General features: G+C 42.5%; 1 protein-coding gene across 4 annotated transcripts in view; it reads left to right on the forward strand.

Moving 5' to 3' along the window:
• The window catches only part of fam110b (family with sequence similarity 110 member B), a 219,373-nt gene that overhangs the window by 107,078 nt on the left and 87,918 nt on the right, over positions 1-24,377 (forward strand). For 3 of the 4 annotated variants that reach the window (XM_060822624.1, XM_060822623.1, XM_060822628.1), the window contains exon 2: positions 7,158-7,229. The gene's annotated coding sequence lies outside the window, so the exon portion shown is untranslated. Of the gene's footprint in view, positions 1-7,157; positions 7,230-17,543; positions 17,766-24,377 lie in introns of all 4 variants that reach the window. The other variant, XM_060822629.1, reaches the window with a different exon arrangement.

Below are 24,377 nucleotides of genomic sequence, written 5' to 3' on the forward strand. Positions count from 1 at the left end.
GAGGGGCAACTTTTCCACACAGAGGGTGGTACATGTATGGAATGAGCTGCCAGAGGATGTGGTGGAGGCTGGTACAATTGCAACATTTAAAAGGCGTTTGGATGGGTATATGAACAGGAAGGGTTTGGAGGGATATGGTGCCAGGTGCTGGTAGGTGGGACTAGATTAAGTTGGGATATCTGGTCGGCATGGACGGGTTGGACCGAAGGGTCTGTTTCCATGCCATACATCTCTCTGACTCAAATCGAACCAGTTTTGAAATGGTGTGGTAAATGATCAAAGCATACTAATGGCCCACTGGACTTTATTATCTGAAAGTCTAGGATCCAAGGGTTAAATGTCCTAGTTTCCAAATAATGTGGGCTATTCAGACATAATACCTTGAGGGAGTGAGGTTTAGATTCAGCAAATAATAAATAGATTCTTAAGGTATACAAGGCTATGTTGCACATCAGCCATGATGTCACTGGAAGACTCACGATGTAAATGACATACCCCATTGCTCTACTTATTGAGTTGGATTGCAGTTGAAACCTGCGGTAGGGTATAAGCACTGTACTGTTAGTAACCACAGTCTCAATGTTGAGAGTATCTTTAGTTAAGATACTAAAGGAAAAGGAAAGCTAAGCTCTTTATCCAAAGAATGAAGGAGAATTTGGGAACTATCTCTACTATTGGGTTGCAATTGGGATAGGGCACTTCCTTGCTATTCTTCTTGTCATGGTCCCATGCTGACCTTGTCCTTCTGGGTGATGAATAATTAGAAAAGCACACGGACAGGATGATTGATAGCAGTGGACTATCCAAATCCAAGTTTGGAAATTGCTGTCAACGTATTCTGAAATGCATGTTGTGTAAGGTACACTGCTGCCACTCTGCTCCTGTATTAGAAGGAGTGAATGTTTAAGGCAGTGAATGGAGTACCTATCAAGTGAGATGGTATTGATCTTCGTGAGTGTTATTGGAGCTGTATCAACTCTGGCAAGTGGTGACTATCTCATCACATCCTTGATTTGAGCTTTACAGATAGTGGACAGAATCTGGGGAGTCAGGAGATTAGCTACTGACTGCAGGATTCCCAAACTCTGATCTGTTTTTTTTCTGACCAGAAACAGTCTTAGGAGAAGAATTGATGATTGGTTTTAAAAGAGAACTGAATAAATATTAAAAAGGGAAAAAATGAAGACTATGTAGAAAGTGCAATGAGAATGGAACTAGCTAGATAACTTGCTCTGACGTCAACCCACCTGTTGCAAGCAAATTCTGGTTACACCATTCCAGATAAGACGTTGCTGCAGTGTGGTCAAGAAAGTTGCTGACAGCAATAGGCCCTCGTACAAACAAGCTGGAACACTCGAGTATCGATTAGTAGACTTAATACAATAATCAGCATTTTGTTCAAAAAATGTTAATAATTATTCAAAGAAAACAGCTGAAAAGCTATGAACCGCAAGGTTTTTTTAAAAAGTAAACACTCCACTTGCTGACTGAACAGTTGGACACAGATAATGTTACAATCCCCCATGATGACATTAACATTTTCTTAAAAAAGATATCCCATGAAGACAATGGAAAGAAAGCAATAGATAAAATGTCAACTTTTAACATTTTTACCGTAACAAACCAACAAGCAAACAATTGTTGAAACTTTAATGAATAGAAAAAGCATGTTTGAATAAAGGTAAAGAGGCAAAATTTCGCTTTAAATAATCAAAGAATCCGATATATCTCATGTAGTTGTAGGCACTCATAACTTAGAGTCATAGAGGTACAGCATGGAAACGGATCCTTCGGTCCAACTTGTCCACACCGAACGGGTATCCCATCCGAATCTAGTCCCGCTTGCCAGCACCCAGCCCATATCCCTCTAAACTCTTCCTATTCATATACTCATCCAGATGCCTTTTAAATGTTACAATTGTACCAGCCTCCACCACTTCATCTGGTAGGCCATTCTACACACGCACCACCCTCTGCGTGAAAAAGTTGCCCCTTAGGTCTCTTTTATATCTTTCCCCTCTCACCCCAAACCAATGCCCTCTAGTTATGGACTCCCCCCACCCCAGGGAAAATACTTTGTCTATTTATTCTATCCGTGCCCCTCATGATTTTATAAACCACTATAAGGTCTCTCCTCAGCCTCCGATGCTCCAGGGAAAACAGCCCTAGCCTATTCAACCTCTCCTTATAACTCAAATCCTCCAACCCTTATAAATCTTCCTGCATTCTTTCAAGTTTCGCAACAAGCTTCTGATAGGAAGAAGACCAGAATTGCACACAATATTCCAACAATGGCTTAAACAATGTCCTGTACAGCCGCAACTTGACCTCCCAACTCCTGTACTCAATACTCTGACCAATAAAGGAAAGCTTACCAAACATCATCTTCACTATCCTATCTCCCTGCGACTCTACTTTCAAAGAGCTATGAACCTGCACTCCAAGGTCTCTTTGTTCAGCAATACTTCTTAGGATCTTACCATTAAGTGCTAAGATTTGCTTTTCCAAAACGCAGCACCTCACATTTATCTAAATTAAACTCCATCTGCCACTTCTCAGCCCATTGGCCCATCTGATCAAGATCCCGTTGTAATCTGAGGTAACCTTTTCGCTGTCCACTTTACCTCCAATTTTGGTGTCATCTGCAAACTTGCTAACTGTACCTCTTATGTTAACATCCAAATCATTTATGTAAATGACAAAAAATAGTGGACCAGCACCGATCCTTGTGGCACTCCACTGGTCACAGGCCTCCAGTCTGAAAAACAACCTGCCACCACCACCACCCTCTGTATTCTACCTTTTAGCCAGGTCTGTACCCAAATGGCCAGTTCTCCTATATTCCATGAGATCTAACCTTGCCAACCAGTCTCCCATGGGGAACCTTGTCAAACACCTTAAGTCCATATAGATCAGGTCCACCGCTCTGCCCTCATCAAACCTCTTTGTTACTACTTCAAAAAACTCAATCAAGTTTGTGAGACATGATTTCCCATGCACAAAGCCATGTTGACTATCCCGAATCAGTCCTTGCCTTTCCAAATACATGTACATCCTGTCCCTCAGGATTTCCTCCAACAACTTGCCTACCACTAATGTCAGGCTCACTGGTCTATAGATCTCTGGCTTGTCCTTACCACCCTTCTTAAACAGTGGCACCATGTTAGCCAACCTCCAGTCTTCCAGCACCTCACCTGTGACTATCGATGATACAAATATCTCAGCAAGGAGCCCAGCAATCACTTCCCACAGAGTTCTCGGGTACACCTGATCAGGTCCTGGGAATTTATCCACCTTTACCTGTTTCAAGACATCCAGCACTTCCTCCTCTGTAAATAGACAGTTTGCAAGATGTCACCATCTATTCCCCTATATTCTATATCTTTCATGTCCACAGTGAACACTGATGCAAAATACTCATTTAGTATCTCCCCCATCTCCTGCGGCTCCACACAAAGGCCACCTTGCTGATCTTTGAGGGGCCCTATTCTCTCCCGAGTTATCCTTTTGTTCTTAATAAATTTGTAAAAACCCTTTGGATTCTCCTTAACCCTAGTTGCCAAAGCTATCTCATGTCCCCTTTTTGCCCTCCTGATTTCCCGCTTAGTATACTCCTACTGCCTTTATACTCTTTTAAGGATTCACTCGATCTATCCTGTCTATACCTGACAAATGCTTCCTTTTTCTTAACCAAACCCTCAATTTCTTTAGTCATCCAGCATTCCCTATACTAACCAGCCTTTCCTTTCACCCTGACAGGAATATACTGTCTCTGGATTCTCATTATCTCATTTCTGAAGGCTTCACATTTTCCAGCCATCCCTTTATCTGCGAACATCTTCCCCCAATCAGCTTTTGAAAGTTCTTGCCTAATACAATCAAAATTAGCCTTCCTCCAATTTAGAATTTCAACTTTTAGATCTGCTCTATCCTTTTCCATTGCTATTTTAAAACTAATAGAATTATGGTCGCTGGCCCCAAAGTGCTCCCCCACTGACACCTCAGTCACCTCCCCTGCCTTATTTCCCAAGAGTAGGTCAAGTTTTGCACCTTCTGTAGTTAGTACATCCATACACTGAATCATTTTCTTGTACACACTTAAGAAATTCCTCTCCATCTAAACCTTTAACACTATGGCAGTCCCAGTCTGTGTTTGGAAAGTTAAAATCCCCTGCCATAACCACATTATTATTCTTACAGATAGCTGAGATCTCCTCATAACTTTGTTTCTCAATTTCCCTCTGACTATCAGGTGGTTTATAATCCAATCCCATTAAGGTGATCATCCCGATCTTATTTCTCAATTCAACCCAAATAACCTCCCTTGATATATTTCCGAGAATATCCTCCCTCAGCACAGCTGTAATGCTATCCCTTATCAAAAATGCCACTCCCCCTCCTCTCTTGCCTCCCTTTCTATCCTTCCTGTTGCATTTATATCCTGGAACATTAAGCTATCAGTCCTGTCCATCCCTGTAATTGCTATGATATCCCAGTCTCATGTTTCCAACTATGCCCCGAGTTCATCTGCCTTCCCTGTTAGGCCTCTTGCATTGAAATAAGTTTAATTTAATTTATCAGTCCTACCTTGTTCTCTGCTTTGTCCCTGCCTGCTCTGACTGTTTGACTTGCTTCTTTTATCAACTGTACCAGTCTCAAAATGATCTCTTTCCTCACTATCTCCTTGGGTCCCACCACCTTAATAGTTTCCAACCCACCTTAATAGTTTCAATCCTCCTGAGCAGCTCTAGCAAATCTCCCTGCCAGCATAATAGTCCCCTTCCAATTCAGGTCCAATCCGTCCTTCTTGTACAGGTCACTTCTACCCCAAAGAGATTCCAATGATCCAAAAATGTGAATCCTTCTCCCATACACCAGCTCCTCAGCCATGCATTCATCTGCTGTATCCTTCAATTCCTACATTTACTAGTTCACAGCACCGGGAGTAATCCAGATATTACTACTGTCAAGGATCTCCTTTTTAAGTTCCTGTCTAACTCTCTATATTCTCTCTTCAGAAGCTCATCCTTTTCCCTTCCTATGTCATTGGTTCCAATGTGTACAAAGACCTCCTGCTGGTCCCTCTTCCCTTTGAGAGCATTCTGCATCCTCTCTGAGACATCCTTGATCCTGACACCAGGGAGGAAACGCATCATTTTGATTTTTCGCTGCTGGCCACAGAAATGTCTGTCTCTGCCTTTGACTAGAGAATCCCCTAATATAATGGATCTCTTGGAATCCAACATACCCCTCATTGTATTAGAGCCGGTCTCAATACCAGAAACTTGGCTGCTCGAGCTGCATTCCCCCGAGAATCCATCACCCCCTACATTTTTCCAAAACAGCATACTTGTTTGAAATAGGATAGCCTGCACTACCTGCCTACCTCTCTTACCTTTCTTGGAGTTAACCCATCTATTTGACAGTCTCTGTAACTTTTCTCCCTTCCTATAACTGCCATCCATCGCATCCCCTTGCTCTAGTAAATTCCTCTTTGCCTCAAACTGTCTCTCCAACCATTCCATTCAATCTGATAGGATTCGCAACCAATGGCATTTATTGCAGATATAATCCTCAGTAACCCTTAAACTCTCCCTAAACTCCCACATCTGACAAGAAAAGCATATCACTCTACTAAAGACCATTTTTGCTTTTTTCAATCTATAGAGTCAGAAAATAGTACTGTTTTATTCCTCTACCAAAACACTGCTCCAGCCTAACTTAATATGTAGGACTTATATGTTTAAGTTTAATGGAGAGACATATCTCAATAAAACATATAAGCAAGAAAGAACCCACTCTACTCACTACTGAAGACTTGCTATAAGGCCACACTTAAAAATATTCACTTATTCTGTTTCTGTGCTGTGGCCTCTCCCAAATAGGTTCTCCAAGATAAGTTGTGAATTCCACTGTTTGTTAATTTTCCCAGGTGCATTCCGAAGTCCAGCAATACATGAATTCAAACAGCAAAGGCAGTAACTGTGCAGGTTCACTGCTGTGTCAGTTAAGTGTGGGTTTCTCTCTCTCTCTCTATCTCTCTCTCTGTCTATCTTCCCCGCCCCCTACTCCACCTCTCTCCCTCTCCCTGCACTGACCTGACTATTTGTCTGTTCCTCTCTCTTTTAAAATTGCTGTTGTTTTGACTTTTTTTCCCCAAAGTTCCAAAACAATGCAACAGCAAACAAAAATGTTAATTGCTGCTCCTGGAATTCGAGGAAATCACCTCCAACACCTAAAATACCTCAATAAAGGAGCAGCCTGTTATGGCCAGAAATTTTTCCCATCCTCCGTCATGGCACACAAATGTTCAGTTTCTGTCTTTCCAGCTCTTCCTATCTAATAGTTTTGCCTTGTGGGTTCCATCAGAAGTCTCTGAACACTGTTCTCATTGACAACGTACCTATCTACAAGCCCCACTCACTTGGGACATGGTGGTCCTGTTGATGCAGATTCTTCAGAAATTCCCTTCCGTAACTCCTTTAAATATAGTGGACTCTGACAGCACCGACAATGGCAGTAGGATTTATCCAACCCACTGTCCCTTTCCCTTTCTGTTTTCCATTCTCCATTCTTTCCAACAGCAAAATAAACGCAGAATCACAGTCTCTGCACTACACTTGGGGACCTTCATCGAAACCAGGATCTGCTAGAAGATTTGTTCACAAATGGAAATCTTTTCCATTTGAAGAGAATCTTACTTTTTTCCTCTTCATGTAAACTCTGTGTGTTCTAACCAACCAAACGGAAAGCATTGACTGAACGAAACGCTCTGGAGATGGATTTCTATTTACCCTTCGCTTTTTTTTGGAACCATATTATATCTTAATCAGGAAGCCAATTAACCTTCTTTTTCAGAATACAACCCCCAAGTCCACTTTGATCTTAAAGGAACATCACTTGACAAGAAAATAACATGTTTCTTTAGCAAATCTCTCTCATTTCTTTTCCCCACTCCCATTCTCCTTCTAAAATGTTCCTGAAATCTTACCTTTGTCAGTACTACTATCTCACTTATTTGGCCCACTATGAAGTATTGTTTGCTAATGATGTTGTGAAGTGCTTTGGAATAATTAATTATGGAAAATATGGTAAATAAATGCAATTATTATGTAAACATGCTATAATATTTTAATAGTTCTTTGTATTTTTTTTAGATCCCCTTATTCTCAAGATCTCATCAAGTTACAGTGAATGTCCCTACCCAATGCCTCATTGCTGTGCCTATGGTGAGTTGGCATTATTTAACTGCAACTTTTAATCTGTTATTTTAGGTCCAAGTTATTTATTTGTTTCACCTTCCAGCTAAATTGGGAAAGACTTGCAGGCACACCTGTTTTGGTCTGGTATTATAAGAATTCTGTCATGTAATTTCCCTTTCCAATCTGCCTGCCTTCTTTATACACTAAATGTCGCACCTGATACCAGCTAGGAGGTAACATTGATGAATGATTCTCAAATTGTTGCTTAACTGGTTATCAGGTTACCTGTTTTGTGTTGTCATTAATCACCATTTAGAATATTTTGAAATGCAATAATTATTGTTGAAGTAGAAGTGTACTACCAAAATGTATGTCCTTACTAGGTCCAAGCAAAACCAGAAATAGATTTAGATTTTTATTTTTAGAGATTTTATTGTCACATTTACTCAAGTACAGAAGTGCAATAAAAAACATATAATGTCGCCCCACACACGGCCATCTAAGGCACAGAGGTGCCTAGGTACAAAGTAGTAAGAGGGACAGAGTTTAAAAAGTTAGCATTACCTTCATGGAATAAGTAGAAAAACGAAGGGGTAAGATAATAGTTAGCATTAAAATCCTTAATTTTAACTGAAAAAGATAGAGGAATTAAGTTAAAAGTTCAACAGTCTTTGATGAGTCTTTCTGTTATCGCGCTGTCTGGAAGACCTCAGCTGCTTGGTATCGATACCACCACTGCAGATCCTGGGGCACTTCCCTCGCCGCTTGTTCTTCCTGCATTGGGCTGTAATGCCAGTGCTGCTGCCGTTGCCTTCTCAATTTCCTCCTAGTGCCACTAGAATATGCCCGGGCAGGACCCAATCGCGCACAGAGAAACCACTATGCTGGGCCGAGAGACCGTGAGAGAGACTACCACAAGCCGCTGAGAGACCGGGCCAATAGACTGCCAAGAGACCGTGTCGATAAACCACCACGAGCTGCCGAGAGACCGAGCAGAGATACTGCTACATGCCGTTGACTGGCTGCATGCTAAGGCCGTGTTTGAAGAAAGGAAACTCCGTGAGAGAGAAAATAGACCTGTGAGCCTTCCTTCTGTTGTAGGAAATGTTTTGGAAAGGATTATAAGAGATTAAGATCTTTAATCATCTAGCAGCAACAATTTGATTTCAGATAATCAACATGGTTTTGTCAAGGGCAGGTTGTGTTTCACAAACCTCACTGAGTTTTTTGAGAAGGTGACCAAGCATGTAGATGAGGGTAGGGCAACTGACGTGGTATACATGGACTTCAGTAAAACCTTTGATAAGGTTCCATATGGTAGGCTATTGGAGAAAATGCAGAGGCATGGAATGGAGGGTAATGTAGCAGTTCAGATTAGAAACTGGCTTTCTGAAAGAAGCTGCGAGTGGTGGTTGATGGAAAATATTCAGCCTGGAGTCCGGTTACTAGTGGTGTCCCACAAGGATCTGTTTTGGGACCACTGCTGCTTGTCATTTTTATAAATGACTTAGACGCAGGCATAGGTGGATGGATTAGTAAATTTCCAGATGACACTAAAGTCGGTGGAGTAGTGGACAGTGTGGAAGAATGTTACAGGTTGCAGGGGGACTTGGATAAACTGCAGTATTGGGCTGAGAGGTGGCAAATGGAGTTCAATGCAGCTAAATGTGAGGTGATGCACTTTGGGAAGAATAACAGGAAGGCAGAGTACTGGGTCAATGGAAACATTCTTGGTAGTGTGGATGCTCAGAGGGATCTTGGAGTCCATGTACATAGATCCCTGAAAGTTGCCACTCAGGTTGATAGTGTTGTTAAGAAAGGGTAAAAACAATGACCCAGGTGCTGGAAACCAGATTCTGGATTAGTGGTGCTGGAAGAGCACAGCAGTTCAGGCAGCATCCGAGAAACAGCAAAATCGACGTTTCGGGCAAAAGCCCTTCATCAGGAATAAAGGCAGTGAGCCTGAAGTGTGGAGAGATAAGCTAGAGGAGGGTGGGGGTGGGGAGAAAGTACAATAGGTGAGTGGGGCAGGGGATGAAGGTGATAGGTCAGGGAGGAGAGGGTAGAGTGGATAGGTGGAAAAGAAGATAGGCAGATAGGACAAGTCATGGGGACAGTGCTGAGCTGGAAGTTTGGAACTAGGGTGAGGTGGGGGAAGGGAAAATGAGGAAACTGTTGAAGTCCACATTGATGCCCTGGGGTTGAAGTGTTCCAAGGCGGAAGATGAGGCGTTCTTCCTCCAGGCGTCTGGTGGTGAGGGAGCGGCGGTGAAGGAGGCCCAGGACCTCCATGTCCTCGGCAGAGTGGGAGGGGGAGTTGAAATGTTGTGCCACAGGGTGGAGTGGTTGATTGGTGCGGATGTCCCAGAGATGTTCCCTAAAGCGCTCTGCTAGGAGGTGTCCAGTCTCCCCAATGTAGAGGAGACCGCATCGGGAGCAATAAATGATATTAGTGGATGTGCAGGTAAAACTTTGATGGATGTGGAAGGCTCCTTTAGGGCCTTGGATAGAGATGAGGGAGGAGGTGTGGGCACAGGTTTTGCAGTTCCTGCGGTGGCAGGGGAAAGTGCCAGAATGGGAGGGTGGGTTGTAGGGGGGCCTGGACCTGACCAGGTAGACCCCACCACCAGGGATATATTTCCCTCCCCACTCCTTTCTGCTTTCCGCAAAGACCGTTTCCTCCGTGACTACCTGGTCAGGTCCATGCCTCCCTACAACCCACCCTCCCATCCTGGCACCTTCCCCTGTCACCGCAAAAACTGCAAAACCTGCGCCAACACCTCGTCCATCACCTCCATCCAAGGCCCAAAAGGAGCCTTCCACATCCATCAAAGTTTTACCTGCACATCCACTAATATCATTTATTGTAACCGTTGCTCCCGAAGCGGTCTCCTCTACATTGGGGAGACTGGGCGCCTCCTAGCAGAGCACTTTAGGGAACATCTCCGGGACACCCGCACCAATCAACCACACCGCCCCGTGGCCCAACATGTCAACTCCCCCTTCCACTCTGCCGAGGACATGGAGGTCCTGGGCCTCCTTCACCACCGCTCCCTCACCACCAGACGCCTGGAGGAAGAACGCCTCATCTTCCGCCTCGGAACACTTCAACCCCAGGGCATCTATGTGGACTTCAACAGTTTCCTCATTTCCCCTTCCCCCACCTCACCCTAGTTCCAAACTTCCAGCTCAGCATTGTCCCCATGACTTGTCCGGACTTGTCCTACCTGCCTAGCTCCTTTTCCACCTATCCACTCCACCCTCTCCTCCCTGACCTATCACCCTCATCCCCTCCCACACTCACCCATTGTACTCTATGCTACTTTCTCCCCACCCCCACCCTCCTCTCGCTTATCTCTCCATGCTTCAGGCTCACTGCCTTTATTCCTGATGAAGGGCTTTTGCCCGAAACGTCAATTTTGATGCTCCTGGGATGCTGCCTGAACTGCTGTGCTCTTCCAGCACCACTAATCCAAAAAGTGCTGTTAAGAAGGCATACAGTGTGTTAGGTTTCATTTGTAGAGGGATTGAGTTCCAGATCCGCAAAATCATGCTGCAACAATACAAAATGCTGGTGCGGCCACACTTGGAATATTGTGTTCAGTTCTGGAAGCCATATTTTGTGAAGGATGTGGAAGCATTGGAAAAGGTGCAGAGGAGGTTTACCAGGATGTTGCCTGGTCTGGATGGAAGGTCTTATGAGGAAAGGCTGAGAGACTTGGGTCAGTTCTCATTGGAAAGAAGAAAGATAAGAGGGGATTTGATAGAGACAGACAAGATGATCAGAGAATTAGATAGGGTAGACAGTGAGAGCCTTTTTCCTGGGATGATGACGTTAGCTTGTACGAGGGGGCACAACTACAGATTGAGGGGTGATAGATTTAAGACAGATGTCAGAGGCAGGTTCTTTACTCAGAGAGTGGTAAGGGTGTGGAATACCCTACCTGCCAATGTAGTTAACCCAGCCACATCAGGGAGATTTAAACAATTCTTGGATAAGCACGTGAATGATGATGGGATAGTGTAGGGGGATGAGCTGAGAATAGTTCACAGATCGAGGGCCGAAGGGCCTGTTCTGCACTGTATTGTTCTATGTTCTATAAGGGAGAAAGAAATGGGCAGAGAGAATGAACTCTAGTTAAGGTGTCCTACTCTGCTGACGTCTTGGAATAGAGTGATACAGCCCGCAGATCTAATTCCTTCCTTTTACTTGCTACTTGAAAAGCTGGAAGCCAACACCAGAACCTTGTGGGTAAAATATACCAGGCCTATTGGTGAAACAGTAACACTGAATCATAAAAATAAATATCAGAGATATGTGATATTGTCAGGTGCAGCAGGTAACAATAGTCTTGTTAAAAATTTCAGTGAGCATTTTTTATCTTTGGATTGATGTGTCCAGATTAAATGATTGCTACAAGCATTCCTATGTATTATATCTATTACTTTAGCTATATTTTACGCAGGTGCATATGAAAGTAGCTATACTAATTTGATGGTTTCTTTTTTTTTCGACAAGATAAAATGGTAAAGCAAGCCATAACAGATCCTCCAGGTGGAAGTTCTCTTAGTGGCATGAATAGACCAACCCCATCACAACAGATTATTTTGTTATTTTTTTAGGGACTGATGTATTAATATAATTTTCATCTTTCCTCATATAACAATAATGAATATAGTTCATAGCAAAACTACTTACTAGCTATTTTTTGGGAACACAGGGATTGTATACCTCTCTATCTATCTATGAATCTCATGAAGTGCAGTGGTGTAGAGCAGCAGCTTGTATTGATTTTGTACCTTTTTAATGCCGTTAACATAGAAGGCAATTCACAAAAGCATAAACAGTCAAAAAAAAGGGACACTGCATTAAAGACCAAAAATATAATCAAAGCAAAAGCTTGTACAAAGTGTTGTAAGGGAGAAGAGAATGCTGGAGAGGCTTAAGGAGGAAATAATTTTAAAACCTTGATCGGAGAGAAGCAGGTGGAATTGGGTGCCTGAGGCCAGGATCAGAAATATCGATGGTTCGCAAAAGCTAAGAGGTGACAGATAGAGGAGTAAGTAATTGGCAATGGATAGCTTTTACTGTGACTGAGAATATTAAAATGGAACAGTTGGTGGGCAGGAGCCAGTGTGACTGATAGAACTAGGTGGTGTGCACCTAATCATCAGTTCTCAGGAGATACTGTGGCTTCAGTGAGTTGGGATATTACCTGAAACAGTTTTTTAAATTGTATTATTTTAAGCCTAAAAGTGTGAAAGTGGTTTTGTGTTTTCTTTATTTTTCTTGTTGAATGCTCTGGATGGGGCTTTAGAGACCTTGAGCTTTAAGCTAACTCGTTCCATCTTTTGTCATTCATCATTCAATCAGCTAATCGAACAAAGAACAAAGGAAATTTACAGCTCAGGAACAGACCCTTTGGCCCTCCAAGCCTGAGCTGGTCCAAATCCAGTGTCTAAACCTATTGCCCAATTCCTAAGCATCTGTATCCCTCTGCTCCCCACCTACTCATGCATCTGTCCAGACGCACCTTAAATGAATCTACCGTGCCTGCCTCTACTACCTCTGCTGGCAACGCATTCCAGGCACCTACCACCCTCTGTGTAAAGTACTTGCTGCGTGTATCCTCCTTAAATGTTTCAGCTCTCACCTTGAACACTTGACCTCTCGTTATTGAATCCTTCACCCTGGGAAAAAGCTTGTCTCTATCCACCCTGTCTATACCCTTCATGATTTTGTAAACCTCAATCAGGTCCCCCCTCAATCTCCTTTTTTCTAATGAAAACAATCCTAACCTACTCAACCTCTCTTCAACTCACCTTCCATACCAGGCAACATCCTCGTAAACCTTCTCTGCACCCTCTCCAAAGCGTCCACATTCTTTTGGTAATGTGGCGACCAGAACTGTACACAGTATTCTAAATGCGGCCAAACCAATGTCTTGTACAATTTTAACATGACCTGCCAGCTCTTATACTCAATGCCCCATCCAATGAAAGCAGGCATACCATATGCCTTCTTGACCACTCTATCCACCTATGCAGCCACATTCAGGGTACAATGGATCTGAACTCCCAGATCTCTCTGCTCATCAACTTTTCCCAAGGATCTTCCCTTTACAGTACAGTTCACTCTAGAATTAGACTTCCCAAAATGAGTCACTTCACATTTGCCCAGATTGAACTCCATCTGCCACTTCTCCACCCAACTCTCCAGTCTATCTAGATTCTCCTGTATTCTTTGACAGTCCCTTATGCTTTCTGCTACTCCACCAATCTTCGTGTCATCTGCGAACTTACTGATCAAATCAGCAATGCCCTTTTCCAGATCACTTATATATATCACATACAACAGTGGCCCCAGCACTGACCCCTGTGGAACACCACTGGTCACCTTTCGCCATTTCGAGCAACTCCCTTCAACTACTACTCTGTCTCCTGTTGCTCAACCAGTTCTTTATCCACCTAGTCAGAACACCCTGCACACTATGTGACTTCACTTTCTCCATTAGTTTACCATGGGGAACCTTATCAAATGCCTTACTAAAGTCCATGTATATGACATCTACAAGCCTTCATCATTTATCAACTTGGTCACTTGTTCAAAGAACTCCATTAAGTTGGCAAGGCATGATCTCCCCCGCACAAAACCATGTTGCCTATCACTGATAAGCCCATTCTTTTCCAAATATAAATAGATTTTATTGCTTAGTACCTTCTCCAGCAACTTTCCCACCACTGACATCAGGCTCACTGGTCTATAGTTACCTGGGATATCCCTACAGGGAGACAACATTAGCAACTCGCCTGTCCTCCGGCACCTCACCTGTATATAAAGATATCTGTCAGGGCTCCAGCTATTTCCTCTCTCGTCTCCCTCAGCAACCTGGATTAGATCCCATCCGGTCTTGGGGATTTGTCCATCTTAATATACTTTAGCCTACCCAACATGTCTTCCCTCCTTATGTCAACGTGATCCAGACTAATCAAACTTCTACCTCTAGTCTCAAGATTAATCGTGTTCCTCTCCTCAGTGAACACTATTGCAAAATAATCATCAACAATCTCACCCATTTTCTCAGGTTCGAAACACAACCTTCCTTCCTTATCCTTCAGTGGACCAACCCTTTCTCTAATTACCCTCTTGCCTCTTATATGAATAAAAGGCCTTGGAATTCTCCTTAATTCTGCTCATTAAAGAATTTCATGACTCCTTTTAACCCACTTGATTCCTCGTTTAAGACTGGTTCTACTCTTCTGATATTCCTCCAAGGCCCGTTCTGTTCTTAGCTGCCTCGACCTTATGTACGCTTCCCTTTTCCTCTTGGCTAGTCGCACAATTTCTCTTTTCATCCACAGTTCACGAATCTTGCCTTTCCAATCTCTTCTTTTCATTCCAAGCCTGCGCTATCTTCAACCTATCTTTGAAAGCCTCCCACACAACAAATGTGGACTTTCCTTCAAATAGTTGTTCCCAACTCCTGCCTAATTTTGATATAAGTGGCCTTGGTACAGTTTGGTATTCTTCCCTTAGGATCACTCTCATCTTTGTCTATGAGTATTCCAAAACTTACAGAATTGTGGTCACTGTTCCCAAAGAAATCCCCCACCGCAACTTCTACCACCAGGCCTGGCTCATTCCCCAACACCAGGTCCAATATGGCCCCTTTCTTTGTCAGACTATTGACATACTGTTCTAGAAAGCTTTCCTGGACGCTCCTTTCAAATTCTGCCCCATCCAGACCTTTGTCACTAAGTGTATGCCAGTCAATGGTGGGAAAATTAAACTCTTCCATCACCACCACCCTGTTGCCTCTCCATCTTTTCATAATCTGTGTCCCTATTTATTATTCTATCTCACCCTCACTGTTGCAAGGTCTGTAGTACAGCCCCAACAATGTATCTGCACCCTTCTGATTTCTCAGCTCCACCCATAATGCCTCACTGCTCAAGCCCTCCATAGTGTCCTCCTTTAGCACAGCCGTGACATCATTCCTGACCAGCAGTGCAACTCTTTTTACCTCCCTCCCTGTCCTGTCTTGAAGCATCTGTTTTCTGGAACATTTAGTTGCCAACCATTTTCTTCCTTCAACAAAGTCTCTTTATATGTTTCCACTGTAAATTCACTCTTCCATATTTACAATGTAAACTGCTTAAACTTATTGTATGGTCATTGTATCCCTCTGACCAACGATGACGCCACAATGACTATCAAAGTGTTTTGAAGGGATATGGTTTGATTGCTGTTTGGTGGAGAATAATGGAACCTTGTAATATTGGAATTTTTGATGATTAGTTATAACCTTTCTTGGTAAATTTTGAGTGTTGAATGCTCTGTTATTAGATAAATTATTATATTGCATACATCATTTGTTCATGTTCATGAGTAGTTTAAATCTGATGCTCCAGCTTGTTCATTTAGTTGAGGTTTTATGTTGTATTAGACACAGTGCAGACCATCGTTCAAACTTTGTTTTCATGTAAATCAATATAATTATCAAGTTGTATTAAAACCTACTTCCTGCACAATATCTAGATCCTGGACCGTATTGCTTGTAAGGCTGAAATGACTGACATAGTATTAGTTAATGTCGTGTCTGTGTGTGGGGGGGGGGGCATATGCTACTTTTCCATCAGATCAACCGAAACATGTCTTCTGTAGGAGATTTGATTTATCCACCATGGCTGCTGAGATGTTCTGGGTGTTGCACATTCTACCAAAACAACAGGGAGGATACAGGCAATTGATCAAATGATCTGATGTATGAAAGTCTTTAATCCTTTTGAAATTGTCATCACATCTGATAACTCTACCTTTAGTTTGGAGGGAAACCTATTGGAAGAATTTTTTAATTGTTCATGACAGCACAACCAAACCATTTAACATTATCATAGAATTCAGATGCATAGACGCAAAAGTGGATTTTACAAATAGATAATGGTACCGTAAATACTTAGAATGATGCCAGATAACATGAGTTTTGAAGAAACATATCTGTAGTTCACTGGCTTCAGCATCATTTACAAACATATGAACTTAATTTCATGTTTGCTATGAGATTAGTTTAACATTTTCCAGTTCCAGAAAAAGGTTTATATAGTTTAATCAATATATTTTAACCACACAACTCTGTAGCAGCCTCCTTTTTCATTTTGCATTTGATAGTTCAGCAAAGCCATTATAGCTGTAGATTAACAACTAGTTCAAACAGGAAGTTCAACACTTGAGCAGTAATTTCTGAAAACAACTGTAATAAGCATTTGTAGTCCTCATTTACGTAGTAGCTTTGGAATACTGAGAACCTGCAGCTGAGCTGAGTTCCCTTTTTATCTCTGCAAAGCAAAGACTTTCAATCCTGCACAGCAATTAACCCTTAAATCAAAATCAGAAACTGCTGGAAGAGCTGTTGGAGATGGAGCCCAGAGACGGAGAGAGTTGGGCTGTTAAACGAATGGGTGAAGGTTAACATGAGAGAATGACTAGCTGTTAATGGGGACCCTTAGTGGTTGACAATGGATTATTTATAGTAGCTGTCCACGTGATGACAAGGCCTGGAGTGTGGGGTTGGGGTGAGGATATGGCGAAAACAAATGCTCAGGCCCTAAAGTTGTTAGATATTGTAACAAACAGCAAGGGTTGCAGTCAGGAGTCACAACATATTACAAGAGGATAAAAATCTTCATTTAAGAAAAAAACGTGGGTGGCACGGTAGCGCAGTGGTTAGCACTGTGGTTAGCAGGTTCAATTCCCGCCTCAGGCGACTCTCTGTGTGGAGTTTGCACATTCTCCCCGTTTCTGCGTGGGTTTCCTTCGGGTACTCCAGTTTTCTCCCTTAATCCAAAAATGTGCAGGTTAGGTGAATTGGCCATGCTAAACCGTCCGTAGTGTTAGGTGCAGGGGAATGGGTCTGGGTGGATTGCGCTTCAGCAGATCAGTGTGGACTTGTTGGGCCGAAGGGCCTGTTTCCACGCTGTAAGTAATGTAAACTAATATTAAGTCCAGAAAGTTCCAGGGACCCCTAGTAGAAAATGAGGTGCTGCTTTTCCAGCCTGCACTGAGCTTTGCTTTAGGTAGAGATGTTGATAAGACAACACAGTGGTGGGTTGAAATAGCAGTAAGCAGAAGCTCAGGGTCTATTTTGTGGATGGAATGTAAGTATTTTGCAAAGTGGTTCGCCAGTCTATGCTTTGTTTCCTCAGTGTACAGGAAAGCTATCTGAGTTCCATCTCCCCTTTTCTCACCCCATCTTCAGCATATATACCAATCTTTTTTTAGCTGCATTCATATCAGAAGAAGGGTCACTGTATATGAAACATTAACGCTGCTTTCTCTCCACAGATATTGCCAGACCTGCTGAGTTTTTACAGCAATTTTTGACTTTGTTTATGATTTCCAGCATCCACAGTTCTTTGAGTTTTTGACTGTTTAATTAAAATTTATTTTAATGCATCTGACAAAACCGAAGTCCTCTCGAAGTATTCTGCTTTCTTATCAAAGTATCATAGAACATGGAAACAGACCCTTTGGTCCAACTCCTCCATGCCGACAAAGTTTCCTGAGGTAAACTGGTCCTATTTGGCCCATCTCCCTCTAAACTGTTCCTAGTCCTGTATCTGTCCTAATGTCTATTATACGTTGTAATTGTACCCACCTTTACCATTTTCTCTAGCAGCTCATTCCATACACACATAGAACGCTGTGAAAAAGACCTCCACTATTCGCCTTTTCTATGCCCCATGTGATTTTATAAACCTTTATAAGGTCACCCCTCAACCTCTGACCCAGGGGAAAAAGTCCCAGCCTCTCCTTATAACTCAAACTTTCCAGCCCAGGCGGCATCCTTGTAGCTTTTTCTGCACCCTCTCTACTGTAACAACATTAATCCTATAACAGGGTGACCAGAATTGTGCACAGTATTCCAAAGGTGGCCTCACCAATGTCTTGCACAACCTCAACGTGACTTCCCTACTCTTATACTCAATGCACTGACCAGTTGGGCGCTAATTGGACCAATTTGGGTGGCACGGTGGCTCAGTGGTTTGCACTGCTGCCTCGCAGCGCCAGCGAGGTGGGTTCGATTCCCACCTCAGATGACTGTCTGTGTGGAGTTTGCACATTCTCCCCGTGTCTGCGTGAGTTTCCTCCGGGTGCTTCAGTTTCCTCCCACAATCCGAAGATGTGCAGGTCAGGTGAATTGGCCATGCTAAATTGCCTATAGTGTTAGGTGCGTTAGTCAGGGGTAAATATTGGCTAGGGGAATGGGTTTGGGTGTGGTCTTGTTGGGCCGAAGGGCCTGTTTCCATACTGTATGGAATCTAATCTAATCAATAAAGGCAAGTGTACCAAATGCCGCCTTCAGCACTCTGTCTACATGCCACACCGCTTTCAATGAATTATGTACCTGCAAACCTAGGTCTCTCTCTGTTTGACAACACTCCCCAAGGCCCTCCCATTAACTGTCTAAGTCCTGCTCTGGTTTGCATAACCAAAATGCATTTATTTAAATTAAACTCTTAACTGCCACTTCTTGGCCTATTGGCTCATCTGCTCCAGCTCTCTTTGTAATCTTAGAAAACTGACTTCACTGTCTACTATGTCACCAATTTTGGTGTCATCTGGAAACTTACTAATCACTCCTCCTATATTCTCATCCAAGTCATTTATATAAATGAGCAACAACCATCGACCCAGTAGTATTTCGATGGAACGCCGTTGGTCACAGGCCTCCTGTCTGAATAGCTATCATCCACCACCACGCTTTGTTAGTTGAAAGAGGGTACTGCAGGTGCTGGAGGTTAGAATCAACATTAGAATGGTGCTGGAAAAGCACAGCAGGTCAGGCAGCTTCCAAGGAGCAGGAAAAGCGTCAATTTTCCTGCTCCTCAGATGCTGCCTGATCTGCTGTGCTTTGCCAGCACCACTCTAATGTTGATGCTATACCCTTTGTTGTCTAATGTGAAGACAATTTTGTATTCAGTTGGCTATCTATCCCTGCATCCCATGTGAACTAACCTTACTAACCAGTCTATCATGTGGAACTTTGTTGAAGACCTTGCTAAAGTCAGTGTTAATCACTGAATGAAGGTGTGACAACTTAAATAAGAATACCTCGGAAAGGAGGAATTCTTTATCCTGCGTCTCCACCCCTCCCCCCACCCCCCCAGCCCCCTCCACCCCACCCCACCCCCCTGCTTAACTTGATGTTTTTCTGTCTGAACCAAAAGCTCCTAAGATTTAAACTAGCAAATATGGTCTTCCTGTTTTGGGGATAAGCAGTATTGACAAAAAATGCCTTTGTTTCTGGAAGAACAAATATTTAGATTTTTGCAATTATTTTTCTGTTTTGATTTACAACAGACCTTATGTTGGGACAGTTAAGGAAAATGCTGATGTCTATTTTTCCTTTGCAGTTTGTTGTAATAAAAAGCAAAGTATGTTATGAGTAATGTGAGATACAACTGAGAATGTCAAATTTCTAGACAGCAAAATAACAAAGGAAAAATAAACCTATTTCAGGAGGGAACACTTGGTCAAAAATTAATATATTCCTTTCATAGTACTTCCTAAAATTTTAAATTTACATTTTTCAATTCCCAAGTCCTCACCAATAAACAAAGAGCAAACTGTGAATTATACTCAAATACATTCAGTAAATATGATAAACATTGACTGTAGTACCATTCCAGTAACTCTGAAAACTGCTTTTGTTTGGAAGTAGTTAATTACATGATCCTATATTGAACAAGAAGCTTTTGAATCCTAATGAATTTACTAACATTTGAAGCACATGAAGTTTTTGTTTTCAAGCATCACTTTAGGAGCCAATATGTCATAACAGTATTTTTGAACAGCATTTTAGTAACAACAGCAGGAGAGCTAGAAGCATACACAAAAAAAAATCTAATGTTCTAGAGGTTGTCAAAGTGAACTTTAGGTCACAGTGTGGCAGCTTTCATTTAAAAGATATTTATAAATAAAATCAGTTTTTAGTTTAAATACAGCACATACCAAAGATCATGGAAGTCCACTTCAGAAACATGTTATCGAAATCACCGCAGACTACTTGCTGACACTAACGTCCCTCCTTGCAACTAATATCTCCTCCTCACTACAAATTCTTCTCAAAGGTTGAAGTACTTTGAAGGATCACTGCTCAGACTTTCACCAAAAGCATTAGCTACTTTGGGACTTTGCTGTCTCTGAAGTGAGATGAGAAAAACCTTCAGTGCCCCATTTCATGAAGTCAGAGGTTAAGTTATTTTCTGTTCCTTTCTCGTCCTTCTGCAGGGTCTACCTGGCAGTAGCTGAAAATGTAAGAAAACAGCAGTGATAGATTCTGCCTTAACTAATTCAGTGAATTATTAATTTTAAAAATTAGCTCCTCTTTAAAGGACTTTGTCTCCAAATTCATTAAACTGCCTTAATTGTCCCAGCACTTTGTGTGTCATAGTCTGTTGTTTAACTTCAGGTATGGCTGGCTTAGGGGAGGATAATAGAACATAAACTAATGGAAGATAACTCATAAAGAGAATTTTCTGGCCAGCATCTGTGTTTTGGGCTATCACAGTGTAAGCTGGAAGAGTGGCACCTCATGCTCCACTTGAGGACCCTGCAGCCATCAGAAACTCAAGATCGATAATTTTGGAGTCTGAACGTCTCTTTCAATGTCCTTTGCCCACTTCCACACCCGGGCCTTAGCATTATTGGGCTGTTTCTCATAAATCCGGAAGAAATAGGGATAGAACTACGCCTTTTGCCTTCCTTGGGCCTGCTGTGCCATTCATTCGGATCATGGCTGATTTGATATTTTTCATACATTTTCCTGCCTTTTGCCCCATAATCCTTGATTCCCTGACTGTTCATGAATTTGTCAGCCTTAATCCACCTGTTTAAGAAGAGAGAAAGACAAAAGATTGGAAATTATAGGCTGATTAGCCTGACCTCAGTGGTTGGTAAGATTTTGGAGACCATCGTGAAGGATAAGATTTCTGAATACTTGGAAGTGCATGGTAAAATAGGGCAAAGTCAGCAAGGTTTCATTCAGGGGAAGTTGTGCCTGATGAATCTGTTAGAATTCTTTGAGGAGGTAATGAACAAGTTAGACCAAGGAGAGCCAATGGATGTTATGTATCTGGACTTCCAGAAGGCCAGTGATAAGATGCTGCACAGGAGTCTGCTGAGTAAGATAAGGGCCCATAGTGTTAGAGGCATAGTATTAGCATGGATAAAAGATTGGCTGCCAGGCAGAAGGCAAAGAGTGGGGATAAAAGGGTCCTTCTCAGGATGGAAGCCAGTGGCTAATAGTGCTCCACAAAGCTCATTGTTGTATCCATGACTTTGCATTTTACATTAATGATCTGGATGAAGGAACTGAGGGCATTCTGACTAAGTTTGCAGATGATACAAAGATAGATAGAGGGACAGGTAGTATTGAGGAGGTGGAGAGGCTGCAGAAAGATTTAGACAGGTTAGGAGAGTAGGCAAAGAAACGGCAGATGCGATAAATGTAGGAAAGTGTGAAGTTATGCACTTTGGTAGGAAGAACAGAGGCATGAACTATTTTCTAAATGGGGAAAAAATTCAGATATCTGAAATGCAAAGGGACTTGGGATCCTAGTCCAGGTTTCTCGCAATATAAACTTGCAGGTTGAGTTGGTAGTTAGGAAGGTAAATATAGTGCTATCATTCATCTCAAGAGGACAAAATACAAAAGAAGGGATGTACTTCTGAGGTTTTAAAGACTGTGGTTAGACTACATTTAGAGTATTATGAGCAATGTTTGACCCCATAACTAAGGAAGGATGTATTAAGTTAAAAATCTCACAACATCAGGTTATAGGTGGGATCACTCTGGTGAGACTTCTCTGGACCTGCCACACAGCCAATATATCCTTTGGATTTGGAGATGCCGGTGTTGGACTGGGGTGTACAAAGTTAAAAATCACACAACACTAGGTAGTAGTCTAACAGGTTTAATTGGAAGCACACTAGCTTTCGGAGCGACGCTCCTTCTTCAGGTGGTTGCGGAGAACACAATGGTAAGACACAGAATTTATAGCAAAAGTTTACAGTGTGGTATAACTGGAATTATACATTGAAAAATACCTTGATTGTTTGTTAAGTCTCTCATCTGTTCGAATGACCATGTTAGTTTCACTTCTTTCATATGTAAATCACAAAACTTTTTAAAAAGTTACATTGCAAATGTGTTGCTGGTCAAAGCACAGCAGGTTAGGCAGCATCTCAGGAATAGAGAATTCGACGTTTCGAGCATAAGCCCTTCATCAGGAATAAGAGAGAGAGCCAAGCAGGCTGAGATAAAAGGTAGGGAGGAGGGACTAGGGGGAGGGGCGATGGAGGTGGGATAGGTGGAAGGAGGTCAAGGTGAGGGTGATAGGCCGGAGTGGGGTGGGGGCGGAGAGGTCAGGAAGAGGACCGCCCTCCTAACCTGCAATCCTCTTCCTGACCTCTCCGCCCCCACCCCACTCCGGCCTATCACCCTCACCTTGACCTCCTTCCACCTATCCCACCTCCATCGCCCCTCCCCCTAGTCCCTCCTCCCTACCTTTTATCTCAGCCTGCTTGGCTCTCTCTCTTATTCCTGATGAAGGGCTTATGCTCGAAACGTCGAATTCTCTATTCCTGAGATGCTGCCTAACCTGCTGTGCGTTGACCAGCAACACATTTGCAGCTGTGATCTCCAGCTTCTGCAGACCTCATTTTTTACTAAAAAGTTACATTCTCAGGTGAACTTTAATGATTAGTGTCAGCCCAGATACTGTGTTGAAGGTGTTAGCCCCCTGTGTTCCCTATCTGTGCCATAATGTTAGACTGATTTTAATCTAAAAATTCTAATCTTACATAAATTCATGTAAAACTCTTAGCTCATTTTTTAGATTAGAATCAGTCTAAACATTATGGCACAGACTGGGAACACAGGGGGCTAACACCATCAACATGTCGTCTGGCTAACACCAATTGTTACAGTTAACCTGAGAATATAACTTTTTTAAAAAAAGTTTTGTGATTTACATATGAGAAAGAAGTGAAACTATCATGGTATTCGAACAGTTGAAAGACTGAATAAACAATCAAGTTATTTTTCAATGTATAATTTCAGTTACATCACACTAAACTTTTGCTATAAATTCTGTGCTGAAAAATGTGTTGCTGGAAAAGTGCAGCAGGTCAGGCAGCATCAAAGGGGCAGGAGAATCATCGTTTCAGGCATAAGCCCTTCTTCAGGAATTCTGTGTCTTACAATTGTTTCCTCCACAACCACCTGATGAAGGAGCGTCGCTCCGAAAGCTAGTGCTTTCAATTAAACCTGTTGGACTATTACCTAGTGTTGTGTGATTTTTAACTTTGTACACCCCAGTCCAACATCGGCATCTCCAAATCCAAAGGATATATTGGCTGTGTGGCAGGTCCAGAGAAGTCTCACCAGAGTGATCCCAGGAATGAAAAGCTTAACAAACAAGGAACGTTTGAGGACTTTGGGAGAATACTTGATGGAGTGTAGACGGATGATTGAAACTTAGAGAATACTGAATGGCTTGGACAAATTGGATTTTGAGAAGATGTTTCCACTGGCAGAAAAGATGAGGACCCGAGGGCACAGCCTTAGAATAATGGGAAGACCTTTGAGATGGAGATAAAAAGAAACTTCTTCAGCAAGAGAGTGGTGAATCTGTGGAATTCACTGCCACAGAAGGCTATAGAGGCCTGGTCATTGAGTACATCTAAAACAGAGATAGATAAGTTGTTGATCGCCAAGGGGATCAAAGGTTAGGGGAGAAAGCGGGAAAATGGGATTCAAAAACCTATCAGTCATGGACGAATGGCAGAGCTGACTTGATGGGCTTGAAAGGCCTAATTTCTGCTCCTACATCTTATCTTAAGTACACACAAGGACTCTGCCCCCACAGCTCTCTGTGGTAAGGAATTCCAAAGAACTCAACCCTCTGAGCAAAGAAATTCCTCCTCATCTCAGTCTTAAATCGTTGCACATTTATTCTGAGACTATACCCTTGAGTTCTTGACTCTTCCACGAGGAGAAAACATCCTCTCAGAATCCCCAGCCCTGATGAATGGTTAAGCCCGAACTCTTGTTCCTCAGATACCACACTATCGACTCTGACTTCTCCAGCATCTGCAGTCCTCACAATCTCA

The sequence above is a fragment of the Hemiscyllium ocellatum genome, chromosome 4, assembly GCF_020745735.1.
Source record: "Hemiscyllium ocellatum isolate sHemOce1 chromosome 4, sHemOce1.pat.X.cur, whole genome shotgun sequence".
In the NCBI taxonomy this organism is placed as follows: domain Eukaryota; kingdom Metazoa; phylum Chordata; class Chondrichthyes; order Orectolobiformes; family Hemiscylliidae; genus Hemiscyllium; species Hemiscyllium ocellatum.